At 39.9% G+C, this 12,546-nt stretch overlaps 1 protein-coding gene across 1 annotated transcript in view; it reads right to left on the bottom strand.

The window, feature by feature from the left end:
* Positions 1-196: 196 nt before the first annotated feature.
* ZHX2 (zinc fingers and homeoboxes 2) overlaps positions 197-12,546 on the bottom strand; it is a 213,971-nt gene continuing 201,621 nt past the window's right edge. The window contains exon 4 of the mRNA XM_053715328.1: positions 197-1,114. The gene's annotated coding sequence lies outside the window, so the exon portion shown is untranslated. The remainder of the gene's footprint in view (positions 1,115-12,546) is intronic.

Genomic DNA, 12,546 nt, shown 5'->3' with positions numbered 1-12,546 from the left:
CTGGGAGAGAAGGGGGAGTAGGAGGGATATATACAAAGTTCTGGTAAGGTGTCAGGTGATGTAATCCCAAGAATAAGGATCGTGGACATTACCATTAGAAAGAAATTTGGGTTTCAACTCCCTTTAAACAAGTTAAAAGGAAAAACAATTGTAGACATATGATTAAGAAAAAAACAAACAAAAAAAACAAAGCACATTCTTATCTTTTACTTTTGTTTTAGAAAAAGTCATTTTATTTAAAAAAAAAATGCTAGCATTTTGTGCAGTATACTCAAATAGCAATATTTTACTCAAACAGCGCTTTTCATATTTCAACATATACAAGTTCATTTTGGAGAGAAAGAAAAAAAAAATATTATTTTGAAAGTGCACTCACTCCATGGGGTAAATTAGACTGAAAAATTACAGGGTACATTGTCTTTAGTTGTGCTCAAAGCTTTCAGGGGGATGAAAAATCAGTCTGAAAAAGGAGGCTTATAAAATTAAACAATTCTTTTGAACATTTTTTCTCGGCTTATGCAATTTGCTTCAATAATGCTCAAAACATCAAGAAGTCCTTTTTAAAGTGTAATATCCAGATTGCACCAGGTTTGATAAACAGGGCCTCCCCAGCTTGCTGGTTATCCTCTTGTAAGATCCGTGGACTTCAGTAGTTCTCTACTGCCAGATTTAAACACAACAATGCACAAAATGAAGCCACTCCTAAAAATGGCAGTGGTCCCAAAACATTACGGATATATCAGAAGGAAGTAAAAAATATATATTTATATACTGTATTTACAATAACAAAAAAAAGTCAACTTAGTGGTTACTAATTCTAAATGTCTGAAAAATACAGATTTGCACATATACAGGGGGTAGGGAGGGTAATGTTTTCTGGTAAGCAACAAGGATTTTCATTATAGCAGGAATAAACATTTACAGCGACATCTAGTAGTTCTTTGGCAAGAAGAACTTCCCATAGGTTTAATCCAAGAGACTGTGAAATAAGCCAGCAGAGCTAGGATTCCCAATGTATTGGTTATGTTGGACTGAAGTAGGAAAATATATGCATATCTCTGCAGTATCTTTAAATAGAGACCTCCATCAGGAAACCATCGCAAACTGTATTTACCTAGGAAAAAATATAAAACAAACATTAGGCTGGTTTTCAATTAATATTTAATTGTATGTGATATATCCCCCTTGATCCATCATGGTAATATCCCCTAAAACAGTGTTTTCCAAATCCAGTCTTCAGGACCCTTAAAGGGACAGTAAACCCAGAAATTAATCCTTCAATTTTACATTTGCAAGATGTAATAAATAAAACTTTCATTCATCAATTTTCTTATTTAAGTAATTTATCATTAATAATTTTATCTCAAATGTTAGCCCTGTTGGATATGACCTGGCCGCCTACTGCTCCACTGCCTTTTTTTTTCTCTTTCTTTCAAAGTAATAGCCATCCACCTATCGCTACCTGTCTCGCTGCGATTCCATTTGTGGACAGAGCGCATCTATTGCTCCCGCTCTGAAGAGACATCAGCGTAAGCAAGCTTCAGTTGGTAGGAATGTAGGTGTGCCATGCATTTCATGTGGGCTGAACTAAAAAGCTCTATACCCCCCATGTAAGATATGTCAGAGGGGTGGAGAAGTACTGTACACTAACGGTTCTATAACTTAAAATAAGCATAATTATTATAAATAAATATTTTTTGACATACAAAAATTAAGAAATTAAGTGGTTGTAATGTAAACATAAAAAAGAACACAGACATTTTGAGAATCTTAAATTTACTGACCCTTTAACAGGCCAGATATTCATTATATCTTAACAAGAGCACAGGTGAAATAATCAGCTGATCAGGGCAGGTTAGTAACCAAGGTTACTGATCAGCTTATTATTCCACCTGTGCTCTAGTTAAAGGGCCATGATACCCAAATGTTGAAACACTTGAAAGTGATGCAGCATAGCTGTAAAAAGCCGACTAGAAAATATCACCTTAACATATCTATGTAAAAAAGAAAGATATTTTACCTCAAAAAATCCTCAGTAGCCACATCCCATTGTAAAGGACTTCTAAGCAGCAAATCAGTATGTCTGTCCCGGGACAGCTAAGGGAGTGAGCTTACATGCACACTCATCTTATTTCCCTATTCAGTTTAAGGAAGTTTACTATGAAATCTCATGAGAGATAAGTTAAATTTCATGAGATCACAGTAAAAACATAATTTATGTAAGAACTTACCTGATAAATTCATTTCTTTCATATTAGCAAGAGTCCATGAGCTAGTGACGTATGGGATATACATTCCTACCAGGAGGGGCAAAGTTTCCCAAACCTCAAAATGCCTATAAATACACCCCTCACCACACCCACAAATCAGTTTAACGTATAGCCAAGAAGTGGGGTGATAAGAAAAAAGTGCGAAAGCATAAAAAATAAGGAATTGGAATAATTGTGCTTTATACAAAAAAAATCATAACCACCACAAAAAAGGGTGGGCCTCATGGACTCTTGCTAATATGAAAGAAATGAATTTATCAGGTAAGTTCTTACATAAATTATGTTTTCTTTCAAGTAATTAGCAAGAGTCCATGAGCTAGTGACGTATGGGATAATGACTACCCAAGATGTGGATCTTCCACGCAAGAGTCACTAGAGAGGGAGGGATAAAATAAAGACAGTCAATTCCGCTGAAAAAAATCCACACCCAAAACAAAGTATAAATCTCATAATGAAAAAAACTGAAATTATAAGCAGAAGAATCAAACTGAAACAGCTGCCTGAAGTACTTTTCTACCAAAAACTGCTTCAGAAGAAGAAAACACATCAAAATGGTAGAATTTAGTAAAAGTATGCTGCTTTGCAAATCTGATCAACCGAAGCTTCATTCCTAAACGCCCAGGAAGTAGAAACTGACCTAGTAGAATGAGCTGTAATCCTTTGAGGCGGAGTTTTACCCGACTCGACATAAGCAAGATTAATCAAAGACTTTAACCAAGACGCCAAAGAAATGGCAGAGGCCTTCTGACCTTTCCTAGAACCGGAAAAGATAACAAATAGACTAGAAGTCTTTCGGAAATTTTAAGTAGCTTCAACATAATATTTCAAAGCTCTAACTACATCCAAAGAATGCAACGACCTTTCCTTAGAATTCTTAGGATTAGGACACAATGAAGGAACCACAATTTCTCTACTAATGTTGTTAGAATTCACAACCTTAGGCAAAAATTTAAAAGAAGTTCGCAACACCGCCTTATCCTGATGAAAAATCAGAAAAGGAGACTCACAAGAAAGAGCAGATAATTCAGAAACTCTTCTAGCAGAAGAGATGGCCAAAAGAAACAAAACTTTCCAAGAAAGTAATTTAATGTCTAGCGAATGCATAGGTTCAAACGGAGGAGCTTGAAGAGCCCCCAGAACCAAATTCAAACTCCAAGGAGGAGAAATTGACTTAATAACAGGTTTTATACGAACCAAAGCTTGTACAAAAACAATGAATATCAGGAAGACTAGCAATCTTTCTGAGAAAAAGAACAGAAAGAGCAGAGATTTGTCCCTTCAAGGAACTTGCAGACAAACCTTTATCCAAACCATCCTGAAGAAATTGTAAAATTCTAGGAATTCTAAAAGAATACCAAGAAAAATGATGAGAAAAACACCAAGAAATGTAAATCTTCCAGACTCGATTATATATCTTCCTAGATACAGATTTACGAGCCTGTAACATAGTATTAATCACAGAGTCAGAGAAACCTCTATGACTGAGAATTAAGCGTTCAATCTCCATACCTTCAAATTTAAGGATTTGAGATCCTGATGGAAAAAAGGACCTTGCGATAGGTCTGGTCTTAACGGAAGAGTCCACGGTTGGCAAGTGGCCATCCGGACAAGATCCGCATACCAAAACCTGTGAGGCCATGCTGGAGCCACCAGCAAAACAAACGAGCACTCCTTTAGAATCTTGGAAATCACTCTTGGAAGAAGAACTAGAGGCGGAAAGATATAGGCAGGATGATACTTCCATGGAAGTGACAATGCATCCACTGCCTCCGCCTGAGGATCCCTGGATCTGGACAGATACCTGGGAAGCTTCTTGTTTAGATGAGAAGCCATCAGATCTATTTCTGGAAGTCCCCACATTTGAACAATCTGAAGAAATACCTCTGGGTGAAGAGACCATTCGCCCGGATGTAACGTTTGGCGACTGAGATAATCCGCTTCCCAATTGTCTATACCTGGGATATGAACCGCAGAAATTAGACAGGAGCTGGATTCCGCCCATACCAGTATTCGAGATACTTCTTTCATAGCCAGAGGACTGTGAGTCCCTCCTTGATGATTGACATATGCCACGGTTGTGACATTGTCCGTCTGAAAACAAATGAACGACTCTCTCTTTAGAAGAGGCAATGACTGAAGAGCTCTGAAAATTGCACGGAGTTCCAAAATGTTGATTGGTAATCTCACCTCCTGAGATTCCCAAACCCCTTGTGCTGTCAGAGACCCCCAAACAGCTCCCCAACCTGTCAGACTTGCATCTGTTGAAATCACAGTCCAGGTCGGAAGAACAAAAGAAGCCCCCTGAACTAAACGATGGTGGTCTGTCCACCACGTCAGAGAGTGTCGTACAATCGGTTTTAAAGATATTAACTGAGATATCTTTGTATAATCCCTGCACCACTGGTTCAGCATACAGAGCTGAAGAGGTCGCATGTGAAAACGAGCAAAGGGGATCGCGTCCGATGCAGCAGTCACAAGACCTAGAATTTCCATGCATAAGGCTACCGAAGGGAATGATTGAGACTGAAGGTTTTCGACAAGCTGAAACCAATTTTAGACGTCTCTTGTCTGTCAGAGACAGAGTCATGGACACTGAATCTATCTGGAAACCTAAAAAGGTTACCCTTGTCTGAGGAATCAATTAACTTTTTGGCAAATTGATACTCCAACCATGTTCTCGAAGAAACAATACAAGTCGATTCGTATGAGATTCTGCTAAATGTGAAGACTGAGCAAGTACCAAGATATCGTCCAAATAAGGAAATACCACAATGCCCTGTTCTCTGATTACAGACAGAAGGGCACCGAGAACCTTTGTAAAAATCCTTGGAGCTGTTGCTAGGCCAAACGGCAGAGCCACAAACTGGTAATGCTTGTCTAGGAAAGAGAATCTCAGAAACTGATAGTGATCTGGATGAATCAGAATATGCATCCTGTAAATCTATTGTGGACATATAATGCCCTTGCTGAACAAAAGGCAGAATAGTCCTTATAGTTACCATTTTGAATGTTGATATCCTTACATAATGATTCAATATTTTCAAATCCAGAACTGGTCTGAAGGAATTCTCATTCTTTGGTACAATGAAGAGATTTGAGTAAAACCCCAGCCCCTGTTCCAGAACTGGAACTGGCATAATTACTCCAGCCAACTCTAGATCTGAAACACATTTCAGAAATGCTTGAGCCTTCACTGGATTTACTGGGATACGGGAAAGAAAAAATCTTCTTGCAGGAGGCCTTATCTTGAAGCCTATTCTGTACCCTTGTGAAACAATGTTCAGAATCCAAAAATTGTGAATCGAATTGATCCAAATTTCTTTGAAAAATCGTAATCTGCCCCCTACCAGCTGGGCTGGAATGAGGGACGCACCTTCATGTTGACTTGGGAGCTGGCTTTGGCTTTCTAAAGGGCTTGGATTTATTCCAGACTGTAGATCAGGCATGTCCAAAGTCCGGCCCGCGGGCCAATTGCGGCACGATGTTCCTGACATATTTCAGCTTCCTGTTTTTTTATATTAAAGGCAGAGTGATTTAACACCTGTTTAGATTTGTCATCCAAGTCACAAAATGTAAAAGTATGTCGTTTTTAATAAACTTTGCATAAAATAGTTAATTTGTATTTATTTTAAAATGGTTCAAAGAATATCAGGCAAAATGGTCAGCCCTCGCACATGTTCACTTCATGAAATCTGGCACTCTTCCAAAAAAGTTTGGACACCCCTGCTGTAGATGGTTTCCAAACTGATACCGCTCCTGTAGGGAAAGGATCAGGCTTTTGTTCCTTATTGTGACGAAAGGAACGAAAACGATTAGTAGACCTAAATTTACCTTTAGATTTTTTATCCTGTGGTAAAAAAGTTCCTTTCCCCCCAGTAACAGTTGAAATAATAGAATCCAACTGTGAACCAAATAATTTATTACCCTGGAAAGAAAGGGAAAGCAAAGTTGACTTAGAAGACATATCAGCATTCCAAGTTTTAAGCCATAAAGCTCTTCTAGCTAAAATAGCTAGAGACATATACCTGACATTAAACCTAATGATATCAAAGATGGCATCACAAATAAAATTATTAGCATGTTGAAGAAGATTAACAATGCTATGAGAATTATGATCTGTTACTTGTTGCGTTAAAGCTTCCAACCAAAAAGTTGAAGCTGCAGCAACATCCGCTAAAGATATAGCAGGTCTAAGAAGATTACCTGAACACAAGTAAGCTTTCCTTAGAAAGGATTCAATTTTCCTATCTAAAGGATCCTTAAAGGAAGTACTATCTGCCGTAGGAATAGTAGTACGTTTAGCAAGAGTAGAGATAGCCCCATCAACCTTAGGGATTTTGTCCCAAAATTCTAATCTGTCAGATGGCACAGGATATAATTGCTTAAAACGTTTAGAAGGAGTAAATGAATTACCCAAATTATTCCATTCCCTGGAAATTACTTCAGAAATAGCATCAGGGACAGGAAAAACTTCTGGAATAACTACAGGAGATTTAAAAACCTTATTTAAACGTTTAGATTTAGTATCAAGAGGACCAAATTCCTCTATTTCTAATGCAATTAAGACTTCTTTAAGTAAAGAACAAATAAATTCCATTTTGAATAAATATGAAGATTTATCAGCATCAACCTCTGAAACAGAATCCTCTAAACCAGATGAATCATTATCAGAATGATGATGTTCATTTAAAACTTCATCTGAAAAATGAGAAGTTTTAAAAGACCTTTTACGTTTACTAGAAGGAGGAATAACAGACATAGCCTTCTTAATGGATTTAGAAACAAAATCTCTTATGTTAACAGGAACACTCTGAGTATTAGATGTTGATGGAACAGCAACAGGTAATGTAGTATTACTAAAGGAAATATTATCTGCATTAACAAGTTTGTCATGACATTCAATACAAACAACAGCTGGAGTAACAGATACCACAAGTTTACAGCAAATACACTTAACTTTGGTAGATCCAGCATCAGGCAGCGATTTTCCAGAAGTATCTTCTGATTCAGGGTCCATCTGAGACATCTTGCAATATGTAATAGAAAAAAACACATATAAAGCAAAATTGATCAAATTCCTTAAATGACAGTTTCAGGAATGGGAAAAAATGCCAGTGAACAAGCTCCTAGCAACCAGAAGCAAATAAACAATGAGACTTAATGTGGAGACAATAATGACGCCCATATTTTTTAGCGCCAAAAAAGACGCCCACATTATTTGGCGCCTAAATGCTTTTAGCGCCAAAAATGACGCCACATCCGGTAACGCCGACACTTTTGGCGCAAAAAACGTCAAAAAATGACGCAACTTCCGGTGACAAGTATGACGCCGGAAATAACAAAGAATTTTTTGCGCCAAAAAAGTCCGCGCCAAGAATGACGCAATAAAATGAAGCATTTTCAGCCCCCGCAAGCCTAACAGCCCATAGGGAAAAAGTCAAATTTTAAGGTAAGAAAAAAATTGATTATTCAAATGCATTATCCCAAATAATGAAACTGACTGTCTGAAATAAGGAATATTGAACATTCTGAATCAAGGCAAATAAATGTTTAAACACAAATATTTAGAACTTTTATATAAAGTGCCCAACCATAGCTTAGAGTGTCACAAAAATAAGACTTACTTACCCCAGGACACTCATCTACATGTAGTAGAAAGCCAAACCAGTACTGAAACGAGAATCAGTAGAGGTAATGGTATATATAAGAGTATATCGTCGATCTGAAAAGGGAGGTAAGAGATGAATCTCTACGACCGATAACAGAGAACCTATGAAATAGACCCCGTAGAAGATGATCATTGAATTCAAATAGGCAATACTCTCTTCACATCCCTCTGACATTCACTGCATACATATGCACAATAACAAGCATTTTTAATCAAATCACTTTTTTTTAATTGCATAGAACCTCAATGTATTAACAAATATGGCCATATTCTTTGGGATCATTAAACATCTGTTTTAACCCCTTAATGACCACAATGTACCCTGTATGTCACTGGTCGTTAAGGGTTTTTTCAGGACATAATAGCACAAGCCTAGCAAGAACACGCTATTAATGCACTCCCTCCAGCAGGCTTTGTGGAATAGAGCAGTCTCAACGCTGGTACAGGGTACGTCGCTGGTCCTTAAGGGGTTAATGTGCAATATAAAAGATGCAACATGTGTTTAGCCTTTTCTATCTATTTGGATAGAAAGCGAAATGGGTTTGGAAATATTTAGAAGCACATGCACATATCAAACACTTGGACCAAGCAGGGTGGAGCTTTATATGTATCTACTTTAAGGGTTAACAGGAAAGTTTTGGATCTTTTGATTAAATCAGATGTGTATTTAAAACAGTGAAAGGGAGCAAGCATTCAGTCTATGATTACGGCAGGGTGAGCTGAAACGCATCAGACTGTTGCTTAAAGGACCAGTAAACAGAGTAGATTTGCATAATCAACAAATGCATGATACAAAGACAATGCAATAGCATTTAGTCTGAATCTCAAAATAGTAAAAAAAATTTCTGACAAATCAAAAAGTTATGTCTATTTCCACTCCCATTAAACCATGTGACAGCCATCAGCCAATCACAAATACGTATATTCTGTGAATTCTTGCACATGCTCAATAGAGGCTGGTGACTTAAAAAAAAGTGTAAATATAAAAAGACTGTGCCCATTTTTATTAATGAAAGTAAATTCAAAAGTTGTTTAAAATTCAGTGCTCTATCTGACTCATTAAACTTAAATTTTTGGCTTGAGTGTCCCTTTAACCCCTTAAGGCCCGACGACGTACGCTGTTACGTCCTCAAAAAAAAAATACAGTAAATGACAGAGGACAATCTGCGTACGTCGTCAGTCTTGGAAAGTGGTGGAAGTTATCCTGATCGCTTCCAGACGCTTTCCGGTTATTGCAGTGATGCCTCGATATCAAGGCATCCTGCAATAACGTTTTTTACCCATCCGATGCAAAGAGAGTCACTCTGTGGCCCTCTCTGCATCGGACATTGATGGCCGCAATCGGTGGGTGGGAGCCGATGTGGGAGGCGGGTGGGCGGCCATCGATGGGGGTTCCTGGATTAAGAGGGGGCGGGGTAAAAAGGATCTAAGGGGTCTGGGAGGGGGTTGGCCTTTGGGGGGGACACTACACTACAGAAAAAAAAAATCTTTTTTTGTACACTGGGTACGGGCAAACAGCTGCCAGTACCCAAGATGACTCCCAATAAGGTAGCGGGGGAGGGTTAGAGAGCTGTTTTGGAGGGGGAGATCAGTGAGGTTGGTGGCTAAGGGGGATCCTACACAGCAGTATATGTAAATATGCTTAAAAAAGACTTTCCGCCATTACTTAAGATGGTGGGGACAATTGTGTCGTGGGGGAAGGAAGAGAGCTGTTTGGGAGGGATCAGGGGGTGTGATGTGTCAGGTGGGAGGCTGATCTCTACACTAAAGCTAAAATTAACCCCGCAAGCTCCCTACAAGCTACCTAATTAACCCCTAATTACCAAAAACATAATTTATGCTTACCTGATAAATTCCTTTCTTCTGTAGTGTGATCAGTCCACGGGTCATCATTACTTCTGGGATATTAACTGCTCCCCTACAGGAAGTGCAAGAGGATTCACCCAGCAGAGCTGCATATAGCTCCTCCCCTCTACGTCACTCCCAGTCATTCGACCAAGGACCAACGAGAAAGGAAAAGCCAAGGGTGAAGTGGTGACTGGAGTATAAATTAAAAAATATTTACCTGCCTTAAAAACAGGGCGGGCCGTGGACTGATCACACTACAGAAGAAAGGAATTTATCAGGTAAGCATAAATTATGTTTTCTTCTGTTAAGTGTGATCAGTCCACGGGTCATCATTACTTCTGGGATACCAATACCAAAGCAAAAGTACACGGATGACTGGAGGGATAGGCAGACTCTTTATACAGAAGGAACCACTGCCTGAAGAACCTTTCTCCCAAAAATAGCCTCCGATGAAGCAAAGGTGTCAAATTTGTAAAATTTGGAAAAAGTATGAAGCGAAGACCAAGTTGCAGCCTTGCAAATCTGATCAACAGAGGCCTCATTCTTGAAGGCCCAAGTGGAAGCCACAGCTCTAGTAGAATGAGCTGTAATTCTTTCAGGGGGCTGCTGTCCAGCAGTCTCATAAGCTAAACGAATTATGCTACGAAGCCAAAAAGAAAGAGAGGTAGCGGAAGCTTTTTGACCTCTCCTCTGCCCAGAGTAAATGACAAACAGAGAAGACGTTTGTCGGAATTCCTTAGTTGCCTGCAAGTAAAATTTTAGAGCCCGGACTACATCCAGGTTGTGCAGTAGACGTTCCTTCTTTGAAGAAGGATTTGGGCATAAAGAAGGAACAACAATCTCTTGATTGATATTCCTGTTAGTAACTACCTTAGGTAAGAACCCAGGTTTAGTACGCAGGACTACCTTATCCGAATGAAAAATCAAATAAGGAGAATCACAATGTAAGGCTGATAATTCAGAGACTCTTCGAGCCGAGGAAATAGCCATTAAAAATAGAACTTTCCAAGATAACAACTTTATATCAATGGAATGAAGGGGTTCAAACGGAACGCCCTGTAAAACATTAAGAACAAGGTTTAAACTCCATGGTGGAGCAACAGTTTTAAACACAGGCTTAATCCTGGCCAAAGCCTGACAAAAAGCCTGGACGTCAGGAACTTCTGACAGACGTTTGTGTAACAGAATGGACAGAGCTGAGATCTGTCCCTTTAATGAACTAGCAGATAAACCCTTTTCTAAACCTTCTTGTAGAAAAGACAATATCCTAGGAATCCTAACCTTACTCCAAGAGTAACCTTTGGATTCACACCAATGTAGGTATTTACGCCATATCTTATGGTAAATCTTTCTGGTAACAGGTTTCCTAGTCTGTATTAAGGTACTAATAACTGACTCAGAAAACCCACGTCTTGATAAAATTAAGCGTTCAATTTCCAAGCAGTCAGCTTCAGAGAAGTTAGATTTTGATGTTTGAAGGGACCCTGTATCAGAAGGTCCTGTTTCAGAGGTAGAGACCAAGGCGGACAGGATGACATGTCCACCAGGTCTGCATACCAAGTCCTGCGTGGCCACGCAGGTGCTATTAGAATCACTGATGCTCTCTCTTGTTTGATTCTGGCTATCAATCGAGGAAGCAACGGGAAGGGTGGAAACACGTAAGCCATCCTGAAGTCCCAAGGTGCTGTCAGAGCATCTATCAGGACTGCTCCTGGATCCCTGGATCTGGACCCGTAACGAGGAAGCTTGGCGTTCTGTCGAGACGCCATGAGATCTATCTCTGGTTTGCCCCAACGTCGAAGTATTTGGGCAAAGACCTCCGGATGAAGTTCCCACTCCCCCGGATGAAAAGTCTGACGACTTAAGAAATCCGCCTCCCAGTTCTCCACTCCCGGGATGTGGATTGCTGACAGGTGGCAAGAGTGAGACTCTGCCCAGCGAATTATCTTTGATACTTCCATCATAGCTAGGGAGCTTCTTGTCCCTCCCTGATGGTTGATGTAAGCTACAGTCGTGATGTTGTCCGACTGAAACCTGATGAACCCCCGAGTTGTCAACTGGGGCCAAGCCAGGAGGGCATTGAGAACTGCTCTCAATTCCAGAATGTTTATTGGCAGGAGACTCTCCTCCTGACTCCATAGTCCCTGAGCCTTCAGGGAATTCCAGACGGCACCCCAACCTAGAAGGCTGGCGTCTGTTGTTACAATTGTCCAGTCTGGTCTGCTGAATGGCATCCCCCTGGACAGGTGTGGCCGAGAAAGCCACCATAGAAGAGAATTTCTGGTCTCTTGATCCAGATTCAGAGAAGGGGATAAGTCTGAGTAATCCCCATTCCACTGACCTAGCATGCACAGTTGCAGTGGTCTGAGGTGTAAGCGTGCAAAGGGTACTATGTCCATTGCCGCTACCATTAAGCCGATTACCTCCATACATTGAGCCACTGACGGGTGTTGAATGGAATGAAGAGTGCGGCAAGCACTTTGAAGTCTTGATAGCCTGTCCTCTGTCAGGTAAATCTTCATTTCTACAGAATCTATAAGAGTCCCCAGGAAGGGAACTCTTGTGAGTGGAACGAGTGAACTTTTCTTTTCGTTCACCTTCCATCCATGTGACCTTAGAAATGCCAGCACTAACTCTGTATGAGATTTGGCAGTTTGAAAGCTTGAAGCTTGTATCAGAATGTCGTCTAGGTATGGAGCTACCGAGATTCCCCGCGGTCTTAGTACCGCCAGAAGAGCACCCAGAACCTTTGTGAAGATT

Source organism: Bombina bombina, chromosome 5 (assembly GCF_027579735.1).
Source record: "Bombina bombina isolate aBomBom1 chromosome 5, aBomBom1.pri, whole genome shotgun sequence".
NCBI lineage: Eukaryota > Metazoa > Chordata > Amphibia > Anura > Bombinatoridae > Bombina > Bombina bombina.
This window is presented reverse-complemented; position numbering and strand designations above follow the sequence as displayed.